Here is a 14258-nt window from a genome sequence, read left to right on the forward strand (position 1 = left end):
TATTTATTTTTGTATATACACAAAAAATGGCTTTACTGGGTCGCTTCATAATTCTGTTTTATTTGAGAAATCATCAGCCTGCTTTCCACAATAAGTAAACTAATTTATATTCCCACTAGCAATGCATAAATGTTCCCTTTTATTTGCAAATTTGCTAGCTTCTGTTATTTGTTGACTTTTAAACAATTGCCTGACTTGTATAAGGTGGTATCTCATCATGGTTTTTATTTTCATTTATCTAACCAATAGTGAATTTGACTATTTTTCATATGTTGTTGGCTACCTATGTCTTCTTTTAAAAGTCTCTCTGTTAATGACCTTTGCTCACTTTTTATTAGGATCGTTTATATTTTGTTTGTTAATTTATGTTTCTTATAGATTAGCAGGTAACACCTTAGTTGGATGTATTATTTGCAAAACTTTTCTCCCATTTCATACACTGTATGTTTCTCCATTGACGGATTTTGTTTTTTTTTTTTTATGTCCAAAAATCCTTTAGTTTAATTAAATCCTACTTGTCAACTTCTGTGTAAATTGGAATTTTTTGGATGATTTGTTTTTAGTGCACAGAAATGTAACTGTTTACTTATACTGAACTGGTGTCTCGTAACAAACTAAATGTATTAGTCCTTTTAAAACAGAAATGGGGTCTCATTATGTTGCCCAGCCTGGTCTCAATCTTCTAACCTTAAGGAACCCTCCCACCCTAACCTCTCAAATTCCTGGGATTACAAGTGTGAACCAATGCAGCTGGCCCTGCTGAGTAATCTTAAAAACGTTAAATGGAGTCTCCAAGATTTTATATGCATAAATCAGTCACCAAATAGATGTTTTTCTTCTTTTCTTATTTGAATGTATTTCATTTTATTGTTTCATTGAGGGAAGCTTTCACTCTGTTGTCCAAACTTCAGTGAAGTGACAAAATCACAGTTCACTACACCCTTTAACTTCCAGGCTCAAGAGCTTCCCCCATCTCAGCCCCTTGAGTAGCTAGGACTGCAAGTGCAACATCACGGTACACAGCATATTTATTGATTTCTTACAGAGATAGTGTCTCATTTTACTGCCTAGGCTGGTCTCAAACTTCTGGCTTCAAGCAATCCTTCTGCTTCGGCCTCCTAAAGAGATGGGATTGTAGGCATGATTCACTGTGATCAGTCTCTGATTTATTTTTCTTACCTTATAGCTCACTTTAAGACTTCCATTCCTGTGTTGAATGGAAGTAGTGATCATCGACATTCTTGTCTTTTCGTTATCTTAGAGAAACATATTTCAACTTTTCATCACTGAGTATGATGAAGCTCTGAGCTTATGACATATGGCTTTTATTATGTCAAGGTAACTTTATTCTATACCCATATTGAGAGTCTGTATGATAAAACAGGGCCAAATTTTAGTAAATAATTTTTCTCCACCTGTTACAATGGTCAGACAATTACATTGTAAATTATCTTATTATGTTATAGGATATGGGCTGGTTTGCATATGTTGCCCCATCCCCACATCACACTATATATTCCTCTTTGTTATGGTATGTGACCGTGTTAATTGATTAATTGAAAGTATATTAATCATGCTTTCATAATCATTGTATATATTTAGGAAATACAAAGTACAGTTACAGTTTTGATATGTATAGTGTATAGTGATGATGTCTGAGGTTTTCCTGTAACCAGCACAAGTTTAGTATACATTATATCAATTCAGTGGTTTCTCATCATTTATCCTTCTCCTATCCTCTGAGTCTTCAGTGTCTGTTAGGCCACTTTATATGTTCATGTGTACACATTATTTAGAACCCACTTATTAGTGAGAACTAATACAACCACTATGGAAAACATATGGAAGTTTATTAGATAGCTGAAAACAGACCTATTATTTCACTCAAAAGCTCACTACTGGATATCTGCCCAAAGAAAAATAACTCATAGTCTCCAAAAGACATCTGAACTTGTATGTTTATTGCAGCACTGGTCTGCAATAAAAGCTCACCCACTTATTAGTGAGAACACACATTTTGAATGTGATTCTGAGTTGTGTCACTTAAGACAATATAGCCTCCCATTCTATCCATGTGCTGCAAAGAATGTGATTTCATTCTTCTTTATGAATGCATAGTATTTCATGATGAGTATGTACTCCATATTGTCTTTACCCACTCCTCTGTTGATGGACACTTAGGTTAGTTCCATGACTTTTTACTCTGACTAGTGCTGCAATAAACATACACGTTCAGATGTCTTTTGGAGACTATGAGTTATTTTTCTTTGGGCAGATATCCAGTAGTGAGCTTTTGAGTGAAATAATAGGTCTGTTTTCAGCTATCTAATAAACTTCCATATGTTTTCCATAGTGGTTGTATTAATTTACCTACTAATCAGTAACATAGGTTGTCATCTGATGAGGGCTGTTGTTTACAAGATGGCCACTTGCTTGTTGCTGTATCTTCCAAAGAGGATGTTCCAAAGACATTTACCCTGTCTTCATATGGTGGAAAGAACAGAAGTGCAAAACCAGCCTAGATAGTTCCATCTAACCACTTTATACTACTACAATATCATTCATGAGGCCGCTCTCTTGACTTAATTACCTGCAGAAGACCCCATCTCTTAGTATTATTATACTGGAATTTAATTTGAAACACAAGTTTTGTGGGAGGATACATTCAGCAAAAGGAAACAGTCAACGGGATGGAAAGAATGCCTACAGACAGGGAGCTAATGATTACCAACATACATGTCATAAGAGGTTAATATCCAAAATGCATGGGAAACTCAGAAAACTTGATAGCAAAGAATAAAATACACATTTAAAAAAGAATTGACTTGAATAGACCTCTTTCAAAGAAGATATATAAGTGACCAACATGTATATGAGTGGTATTCAACATTACTAACAATCCGGGAAATATAATGTAAACCCTCAGTGCTATCTCATTTCGTACCTGGTAGCATGGGTATTATCAAAAGGGAATAGATGATGGGGATGTAGAGAACAGTGAACCATTGATTACTGTTGGAAAGAAGGCAAATTAGCACAGCAACTTGGGAAAATCGTATGCAGGCTCCTTAGAGAAATCTGAAAATAGAACTAACACATGATCCTGCAATCCTTTTGCTAGGTATATTCACAAAAGAGAAACACACATATCCACAGCAGGGTATTATATAGCCTTTAAAGTTGAGTGTCAGTCATTAGTGACAACATGGATGAACCTGGTGAAAATCATGCTAACTGAAATAAAGCAACAGAAAGCAAAATAACTTGTCATTTCACATGTATGTGGAAAACAAAACAAACAAAAAGAACTGAATACACATATATAAAATGTTGACTATATGGGTCGTGAACATGGGGATAAAATGAGAACTTACAGGTTACAGGGAACAAAGTTGCATATATTTAGAATAAGTAAGCTTGGAGATCTGAGATGCAGTATGAGGACAACAGTATCATACTGTATATGATACATTTGAAAACAGTGGATTTATGTACTTAGATTTTGCCATAAAATTGGGGTTACCACATGCGAGACGATGGATATGTTCATTTGCTTGACTCTAGTCAACGTTTCACAATTTATAAATACAAGCCTCATATTCTACATTTTAAATACATACAGTTCTATACACATACATAACATAAATACAAGTTTAAAAATAATGTTTTGGTCAGGTAACTCTCAGTCCTCTGTTTCATTAGCAATGGTTTCTGAAGTCTTATATTTTGTTTTGAGTTTGCCATATTTACCTCTGCCTTTGCATGCATTATTCTTTCGTTGGGTATTTCAGGAGAAGAAACAGCTGCCTCTTGTAATTGTATACTTGCTGTGAGAATCACTACGGTGCTAAGTCTGGGACTTCTCAGGCCATTTCCAAGTGTATCTGTCTTCACTAAGTATGTGCACATTTTTTTCCCCCTACTCCTCTGTACTCACGGCTGGTTTTAGAGAGGTTATTTCCCTAACAGTCTCAATATTATCATGCTATCTACCCTACTCCCAGGTATTAAGTCCCTCCGGAATTAGCTATTTATCTTCATGCTCCCTCTTGTCCTACTCAACCCACACAGGCCCCCAGTTTGTGTCGTTCTCCTCCCTGTGTCTACATGTTCCCATTGTTTTGCTCCCATTGTCAAACAGTTTTTACATGTCGCAAAGTGCTTGCCATTTATTTCACTGGCCTCCCCCAAACTATTAAACATCAATTATCTCCTGACACTTAAGTTAGGCAAGACAGAAACTAGTCTCTTTGGTAGCCTTCAGTTAGACAGTATGTTACAAACAAGTTGAATTCTTTTCCTTTCATCCTGAGGAAGGAGTAGAAAATGAGTGGTTTTCTCCCCAAAGTCTTCACCACTACATGGGTCAAATCAGAAAGGCAGAACAAGAGTGAGCAAAAAGTGCCATGGATTACTTAGTGCTGTGAGCATGGATTTTTTTGTTGTTATCCTTTGTTAGATGGGGTTTAGTTACTCTTTGACTGGCTTATGGATCTCCTACCTCCAAGCAAAGGTACGGTGTAGCCAATCTGTTGGTTTTTTGGTGTTACATAGGAGCCTGGAGCTCCTAGCCTGCCACCAAGCTGATGTCACTTCAGTCCTTTAGATTTTATTCAAATTCCTTTTAGAATACTTACAAACCCAAGACTACTGCTGCAGGAAGACAGCATTTTGCATGTCCACACACTTGCACTGGGTATATACATTCCACTCGAACTTTACACTGCTTCTCCTTTTTCCTGCTTTCTTATGTTATTTGCACTGGCTTTACCTAAATAAATTGAATACTACACGTTTTACTTCCTGACACAGGTCCCCAAACATGTTATCCAAAGAGTCTTGAACATTATTTTACTTGTCCCATTATGTTCACTTTATTTTTACTTATTATTCAGATGCAAATTCAAGTATTAGTTTAATACTTTTTTATTATTTTCCATTATTTGTTATCACAACATTGAGATAGCTAGATATCTAGCTAAAAGCTAGATAACAAATGTGTTACTTAAATATTTTTGACAATTATATAAAGCTTGGATCATTAACGGTACTGCCTTTCACATAATAAGAACAAAGGAAGAGGGGGAATCAGTGGAATAACTAAAGCAAAGTCTACGTGTTGATACTTTTGTGGGAGGCTTTTTTTTTTTTCCTTTTCTGAGAGAGCCTCCCTCTGCAGCCCAGGCTGGAGTGCAGTGTCAGGATCCCAGCTCACTAAACAACCTCTGCCTCCAGAGTTCAAGCGATTCTCTGCCTCGGCTTCCCAGAGAAGTTGGGATTACAGGCACTCACCACCATGCCTGCCTAATTTTTGCATTTTTAGGCAGCAATGGGGCTTCACCATACTGCCCAGGCTGGTCTCAGACTTCTGAACCTAAATGATCTGCCTATCTCATTCTCTTATAAAGTGCTGAGATTATAGGGATAAGCCACCATGCCCAACCTGTAGGAGTCCTTTTAGTAAGTTTTGCTCAGTTTATGAGTGTAAGGTTTTTCAGCTGAGCGTGGTGGCTCCCTCACGCCTGTAATCCCAGCATTTTGGGAGGCCGACACGGGTGAATCAGTTGATGGCAGGAATGTGAGATTATCCTGGCCGGCATGGTGAAAGCCCGCCTCCACTAAAAATACAGAAATTATCCAGGAGTGATAGTGTGCACCTGTAATCTCAGCTCCTCAGGAGGCTGAGGCATGAGAATCACTTGAACTTGGGGAGGGAGGTTAGAATGAGATGATATCACACCTCTGCACTCCTGCCTGGGCTGCAGAGTAAGACACTGTCTCAAAAAGAATGCCCATTTTCTTTGCTCTTTTCTTGCTATTTTGCACAAGGACATAAAGACAGGTACAGCGAGTCATGTTGAAGTTGAAAATAAAGTGCTACAATTGTTAAGTGGAATGATAGAATAAATTTGGGTCTAGGGTAAAACCATTACTTTACCTAACCTGCCTTGTCTGTTATCTCACAGCTTATATAGTGTGGTATACAAATTTATTCATATACAATTGATTTTAGCTATTCTATTTTCCTTAGTAGGAACTGCCCTTACTGTAAATGAATTGTTCTTTCCTGCCTTGAGAACTCCCTGACAGCAAGGGCTGGTTCTCGTCATATATGTGTCGAACATAAAGCACACTTCATTTGAGAGGCTTGGGAAATATTTACTGAATTGTAGCTCTTTGCTTCAGATTGCCATTAAAGAAAAGCCAGACAATTTGTCTTGAGATACTTTCCGTAAATGTACAAGGTGAGTGTTTCAGAGTAGAGATATAATAATGTCAGTATGTCAACAGATAACTGAGTGAAATGTGCTACGGTTTTTTTTTTATATTGATTTGTGGGTTATTTAAAATAATTATAAATATTTCCTTAACTTCTGTAAGAAAATATGTCAAATAATGCAGATCATCTAATCGTGTTTAATTACTAAGCAATATTTGGTGGATAAAGAACGCTATACATTGGCTGGGCATGGTGGCTCATATGTGTAATGCCAGCACTTTGGGAGGCGGAAGCAGTAGGATGGTGAAGTATATGTAGCACGGTGAAACCCAGTCTTTACTGAAATACAAAAATGAGCCAGGTGTGCTGGTGTGCACACATAATCCCAACTATTCAGGGGGCCAAGACAGTAGAAGGTCTTGAACTCTGGAAGCAGAAGGGGCAGTGAGCCAAGATTACACAACTGCACTCCAGCAGGAATGAGATTGTATCTCAAGAAAAGAAATAAAAAAGCTACATACTGACACAAAATAGACACTGAAGTTTGTACAAGGGGTGGGACTGTGATTTTATATGTCTCCACTCCAAAAGTAATGGTGAACACTAAACTAATGAAAAAGTTATAATTTTAGCACCCCTTTAACTTTGCTAAATTTCTAGCATATTACACTTGCTTGGTCATAATGGAAGGCAGTTATCTCACAAGGACCGCTTATGATGTCAGACGTTCTATATCCTGCCATTTCAATCTCCACCTTCATAGGTAGTTTCCTGCAACCTATCTTCTATTCACACACACTTGAGCCAACATGCAAGGTCTACTTCTCTTCTACCAATTTTGGGGATTGTTTCTTCACTGTTCTGGTGGTAAGTTACAGATACGTGGGAGGGTTTTTTTCTCAAGCAAGTCTCTTTGCTATGTATGACTTGTTCATCTTAGTATTTAATTTTTTGCTTTGTCTTTAAAATATCTTCCTTTTAAAATATACCTGTGTTTTTTTGTCACTTACTATTTTTAATAGTTCTCTTTCACCTAATTCTACATTTTGATCATGTTTTCCTTTACTTATCATCCTTCTCTATGTTGTTCTTGATATGATTGTTTGAAAAGATACTGTTTTTGATGTTATATTTACCTTTCCACCTACCCTTTCCAGTACTTTATTCTCAAAAGCAGTGGTGATACTCATTGGCCCCAATGATTGCCCCATTGTCAGCACCCAGCAACATCTCATGGTTAGCGTCCATGGCTGAATGCTGCCAGGGCATGATTCTGGATCCTCTCTACAGCCAGCTGTCTGACTAAACTGTAAGTATTTAGAACCATGAGCAGGGAATCATGCTTATTTTTACTTTTTAGATCTGTTTCATCTCATTAACTATATTTGCATTGGATTTCAGTACATGAAAGGGACTTTGGTGTTCTTTAGAAAATATTAGGCCAGGCATGGTGGCTCACGCCTGCAATCCCAGTGTGTTGGGAGGTCAAGGCACGAGGATTGTTTGAGCCCAGGTGTTTGAGACCAGCCTGGGCAATATTGTGAAATGCCATCTCTACCAAAATGCAAAAATTAACTTGGATGAGGGTGCACACCTGTACTCACAAATACTTGTCAGGCTGAGTCAGGAAGGTGGCTTGAACCTGACAGGCAGTGGTTGCAATGAATCAAGATTATATCACTGCGCTCAAGCCTGGGCAAGTGGATTGAGAACCTGTTTCATCTCCTTTCAAGGTCGAGGTGAGAGGGTCACCTGAGCCTGATAACTCGAGGCTGTATTCAGCCATTATCATGCCAATGCACTCCAACCTGGGTAATGGAAGTGAGACCCTACTAGCTCAAAAAACAAACCAACAAAAAATGCAAACTAAAAGAAAATATTGAACAATATTTTAAAATATCAAAAATAATATGTAATATTTAGATATGTAGTATTTACATATATATTTACATATTTTTATATTATTCAGATTTATAGTATATTTATAAAATGTTGAGCCAAGATTGTACCACTTGTAGATGTCAAGGCTACAGTTAGCCATGATCAAGTTACTGTACTCCAGTCTGGGTGACAGAGTAAGAACCTGTCTAAAAACAAACAAACAAACAACGAAAGGAACAAAACAAATTGTAGCAAGAGTGAAGTTTGAAGATGTACAAGTTAAACACTATTCAGTGCACAATAGAGAGCACCAGTATACATATATATTTTATTTATTTATATTAATATATTACACATTAATTTAATGTGTGTGTGTGTGTGTGTGTGTAATTTTTTTTTTAATTAACCATGCTTGGTTGTACACACCTATGGTGCTAACTGCTTGGGAGGCTGAGGTGGGAGGATCACTTGAGTCCAGGAGTTCAAGACCAACTTGAACAACACAGAAAGACATTGTCTCAAAAAAATATTTATTTAAAAATTAGCTAGTTTTGGTGACATATGCCTGTAGTGCCAGCTACTTAGGAGACTAAGGTAGGAGGATTGCTTCAGCAGAGAGGTCAAGGCTACCGTTAGCCATGATCAAGGCACTACATTCCAGTCTGGGTGACAGAGTGAGAACCTGTCTTAAAAACCAAACAAACAAAGAAAAAGTACGAAATAAAGCGTAGGAAGAATGAATTTTGAAGCTTTACAAGTTAAACACTATTTGGTGTACAATAGAGAGCACCAGTATAAAGTAATATACAATAGAAATTTGTTGGATTAAATTGCCAAATAACAATTTACTTAATTTATTTTGTCATTATTACTGTTGTTATTGAGACAGAGTCTTGCTTTGTCATCCAGGCTGGAGTGCAGTACCACAATTTCAGTTTACTATAACCTCCACCAACTCAGGTGCAAGTGATTCTCTTGCTGAGCCTCCCTAGTAGCTGGGACTAAAGGAGCATGCCACTCGGCCTAGCTTTTGTTTTTTTCTTCTTCTCTGTATTTTTAGTAGAGATGAGGTTTCAACATATTTTCCAGACAGGTATCAAACTCCTGACCTGAAGTAATGTGCCTTCCTCAGCCTCTCACAGTGCTGGGATTACAGGCATGACCAACCATGTGCGAACTAGGAAAATTATATACAGCAACCATTTAAGTTTAAATTGAGGTAAAATGAAATGCTTTTCTCATTTTAATTTTTATTACATTCTCTATGTTTCCATTTCATTAGGAAGCATGTGCACTCTAACATTTCAGGAGTTATTGACCAGGAAGTTTTTTTACTTGGTCACAAAACCTGCCTGCACCCAAGTTTTAATCCACAAATTGGAACAGATCCAGAAATGGGAGATATACGAATGGTCCTTCTCCAATTCCCTTTCAGAAATGAAGAAATGGAAGATGCTCACACTTATAACACGTTTTGGAAGAGATGGATAAGAGATGTTATAATTGCTTGTAGAGACACTGCAGGGTATACCAATATCAGAGTAAGCCACGAGTCATATTTTCTATATCATTAATATAATTCAGGTGAACTAATGGAAAAATACAATCAGAAGTACATAAAAATCTTGTAAGCAATTGAATCCATTTGCTCCACTTTGTAGGGGTAAAAATGGAAGTAAAGTCACAATGTCAGGCATTGAAATTATTCTGTCTTCTAGTACTTGGTTTAAAGTGATTGGCCAGCATCTGAGAGGATGTGGAGAAAAAGGAACACTTTTACACTGTTGGTGGGAGTGTAAATTAGTTCAACCATTGTGGAAGACAGTGTGGCGATTCCTCAAGGCCTTAGAAACAGAAATTCCATTTGACCCAGCAATCCCATTACTGGGTATATATCCAAAAGACTATAAATCGTTCTACTATAAGGACACATGTACACGAATGTTCATTGCAGCACTGTTTACAATAGCAAAGACCTGGAATCAACCCAAATGCCCATTGATAATAGACTGGATTGGAAAAATGTGGCACATATACACCATGGAATATTATGCAGCAATCAGAAATGATGAGTTCGTGTCGTTTGTAGGGACATGGATGAATCTGGAAAACATCATCCTCAGCAAACTGACACAAGAACAGAAAATGAAACACCGCATATTCTCACTCATAGGTGGGTGATGAAAAATGAGAACACATGGACACAGAAAGGGGAGTACTAAACACTGGGGTCTATTGGGGGGAAAAGGGGGAAGGCCAGTGGGAGGGGGAGGTGGGGAGGGATAGCCTGGGGAGAAATGCCAAATGTGGGTGAAGGGGAGAAGAAAAGCAAAGCACACTGCCATGTGTGTACCTACGCAACTGTCTTGCATGCTCTGCTCATGTACCCCAAAACCTATAATCCAATAAAAAATTAAATAAATAAATAAATAAATAAATAAAGCAGACCAAAGTTTCTGAAAAAAAAAAAAAAAAAAAGTGATTGGCCAAAATCTAAGAGTCTATGAAGTAAGCATGTATCAGAAGGAAATGGTGGGAAGGGAGAATCTTAACTATCTCAGGAATATTTGTCATAATTGAAAGCTATAAAATAAAATCTTATAGGAAAGCCATGTTACGTGCTGACTAATGGAAGAATGCATATCTCATATCCTTCTCATCTCTATTCCTTCACAGCACGATAACTTTGGCGGCAGTATCAAGAAGTTGACAGTTCAGCTTCTAGACCTCTCATTCTGCCACGATCAACATATTCACATGGCTAGAAATAATACTTTATGTATCTGGACTCTGCCACAAGAAGACTGCTGGGTACGTACTATATAAAGGGAAAATTAGCATTGTTGGGTGGTTGAGATTTATAGTATCTTTTTCAAATGTTGAGCCAAGATTGCACAACTTGTGGATATCAAGGCTACAGTTAGCCATGATCAAGTCACTGTACTCTAGTCCTGGTGAAACATATTAACAATGCTACAAAGGTGCATAATGACATGTATTTTTCTTAATCAGAAATAAGGAAGAAGCATTTTCACTTAAAAACTCAGATTAAAAAAAAAACGAGAAGTAGTGAACTTATTTAAAAGGTCATTGAAGGTAACAGTGGCCCATGCCTGTAATCTTTGCATTTTGGGAAACTGAGGCAGGAGGAGCACTCAAAGTCCATGGGTTCCAGATGAGCCTGGTGAACACAGCAAGACATTGTCTCTAGGGAAAAAAAAAATTACCTGGGTATTTGGACTGTGCCTGTAGCTCTAGCAACTTGGAAGGCTGTAGTGAAAGAATTGCTTGAGCCTGGGAGTTAGAGGTTGTCGTAACCCATGATCTTATCACTTCACTCCGATCTGGGTGAATATGTTCCTAAAAAATAAAAATGAATAACTACAATACATAAAAAGTGTTTAGAAACAATGGGAAGAACAGAGTTATGGTTAGTTTCCCGGACACGGTTGTTAGAAAAAAAAATATCATCTAATTAAGCAAATATAAACTGAGAATTTATAAAAGTGAAAATCTGCAGTTATGAGGGCTTATTATCAGTTATGAAGATCCAACATAACACAACAAAATTAGTCATGAATGACACATGTCTACAAAGAACCACTTTTTGAAAGAATATAAGGGTCTTCTTCTTAAAGCCTAATGTAGCATATCAGGTAGTACATTTTGAAGAAGATAATATTTAGTATGTAAGATAGCCACACTTAAGAAGATAAAATAATTATTATTTGTTTATTTATGTTTTTACACAGGATCTTCACTCTGTCTTCCAAGCTGGAGTGCAGTGACATAATCAGAGCTCGTTGTAGCCTTGAAATCCCAGGCTCAGGTGATAGTCCCATCTCAGCGGTCCCAGTAGCTGGAACCACAGATACCTGCCACAACAGCCAGTTAATTTTTACGTTTTCTAGTGGTGGGGTCTCGCCATTGCCTAGGCTCATCTTGAACTCCTGGACCTCAACCTCCCAAAGTGCATAGGATTACTGTCACATGCCACCACACTTGGTCGTAGAAGACAACTTAACTAGCCTCACTAACATGGTCTCTAGTAAAATTACAAAAGCTAGTTGGGCGTAGGTCGTACACACCTGTAATCCCAGCAGATCTTGCCATTGTACTCCAGCCTAGGGGACAGAGAGAGAGACCATCACACAAACATACACAAACACACACACAGTTAAAACATTTAAAATATGAATGAAATTCGTGATGGAGAAGGAATATTATATCATTTCAATATTCTTTCCTAACAAACATTGTGAGAGCATTTTCCCAGTTTAAAAGACTAACATAAAACAATCTTAAAATCTGTAATTAAGAAACTTGCAATTAGACAGAATACCTGTACAGGCAGGGTATTCTATCTTAATAGGGTACTTACAGGAAACAGCCCTTCTCCTGGTTCTCAGAAAATCCAACCCTGAGCCCAATGGTTTGTAAACTTACTGTTTGATAAGAAATAAATCAAGTGTACAGCATAGTGCAGTAATTAATTACGAGATATTATGGTCAATGATCCTGAAGAAACCTGTATCACAAACAGCAGGACTATATTGAATACATGAGTTGCTACCTGTCTGGATTGATTACATTTTTAAAATGGGCTTTGTCAGAAAAGCAGCTCTTTCTTACAGAAATAAGCTCTACAGATATATTAAGAACATTTAACACAATAAATATTTGGACAGGAAAGTGTGCTTTTTGAAGAAAGTTGGTAAAAAGATACAGAAGGCATGATGACAGAAAAATTAGCTGGATCCACAAAATTTGACATTACCATATTAGACCTGTTTCTTTTCATCAGTGGGAGCCACAGAAAAATTTTCCCACAGAAATATTTCAAGGCAAAACTCGCATATTTTAAAAAAAAATAAAACATTTTTTTTTCTTCTGGAAGATGGTAGACAAGATGACCTTTAAAAATTGAATCACATTTAACAATCTGTTAAGCAGTGTATTAAAGAAGTTTATACTCTTTACATTTCAACATAATGATCCAGCATATAGAGCAAAAGCAATGAGGGGTCATTCGTTCATAATATATTAAGTGTGTAAACATGTATTTCGTGTTTGCTAAGGGTTATTGGTTTTAAAAACATGTAAGTATGCTTACTATCATGAAGCTACTACAGGAAGGCAGGAAACAATGCAAAAGTGAAGTGTTCAGTGGTAAAATATATTTTGATAAATTAATAGGTGAAAGGTTAGAAATTAATACATTCATAAGTAAAGATGTTGGAAACTGTACTTTTGGAGCTACATGCCTTTAAAAATACTTTACTCCAGCAAAGACTAAGCCCATGGGGAACTAACCTATGCAAATGTTTGTGGGAAGAGAATTGCTGGGAGACAAAATTACCATTGAAATCACCCTGAGACTAGAGTTAAGCAAGAAGACATACTCCCATCATGCGGCAAGATGAACAAAGGAAAACTCTTAAGTGAGATCAGAGGCAAATCCTTTTGCTTTTACTCTGAGTATAATTCTGGCTAATGGGAGAACAACCTGTAAGGTGTAGGTGGGTGTCAGAATCAAGCACAGAGACCAAACAAATGACGATGGCCTGAACAAATGTAATGGCAGTGGAAGTGATGCACACAGTCATATGACTGTGTAAGTCGTGCTTCATCTAAACTTGCTTGACTAAGGATGTAAGTAATATTCAGGTAATGCAGTTGAGTACAGAGTTGATTTTTTTGTTGTTTAGAACTTTTCTCTAAATTCCCTCGACCATATGATTTCACTCTTTTTTCCAGAGTTACAATAATTTATGCTTAAGTGTTTTACGGAATTCTTGAAGTATGTACCATGCAAAATTTATTACTGTCCATCAAGCAACATGGAATGAAAAGCGTAATATTTTATATATACATTATATATAGATATATATATAATGTAGATATCCTATAATTGAAAATATTTATAAACCATATAAGCTAGATAACTGATTTATAAATATAAGTATTCATAAACATATACAATGTATGTAGCTATATATATATATGTTATAATTAAAGCCTATGTATTACATATATGTAATTATGCATTATCTATCTATATAACGTATCTATAGTATATGTCTATATGTATTTCTAATATGTATGTTTATCTCTGTTTCCACCCATTCAGGTACAGCAAGGTAGTCCTGTTCTTTGC

At 36.8% G+C, this 14258-nt stretch overlaps 1 long non-coding RNA gene across 1 annotated transcript; it reads left to right on the top strand.

The window, feature by feature from the left end:
• The first annotated feature begins 6982 nt into the window (after positions 1-6982).
• On the top strand, positions 6983-10268 carry LOC144581296 (uncharacterized). The gene is made up of 4 exons (XR_013531913.1): positions 6983-7087; positions 7378-7529; positions 9537-9642; positions 10191-10268. It is a non-coding gene; the product is annotated as an uncharacterized LOC144581296 (long non-coding RNA).
• Positions 10269-14258: the final 3990 nt, after the last annotated feature.

The sequence above is a fragment of the Callithrix jacchus genome, chromosome Y (genome assembly GCF_049354715.1).
Source record: "Callithrix jacchus isolate 240 chromosome Y, calJac240_pri, whole genome shotgun sequence".
Taxonomy (NCBI): Eukaryota; Metazoa; Chordata; class Mammalia; order Primates; family Cebidae; genus Callithrix; species Callithrix jacchus.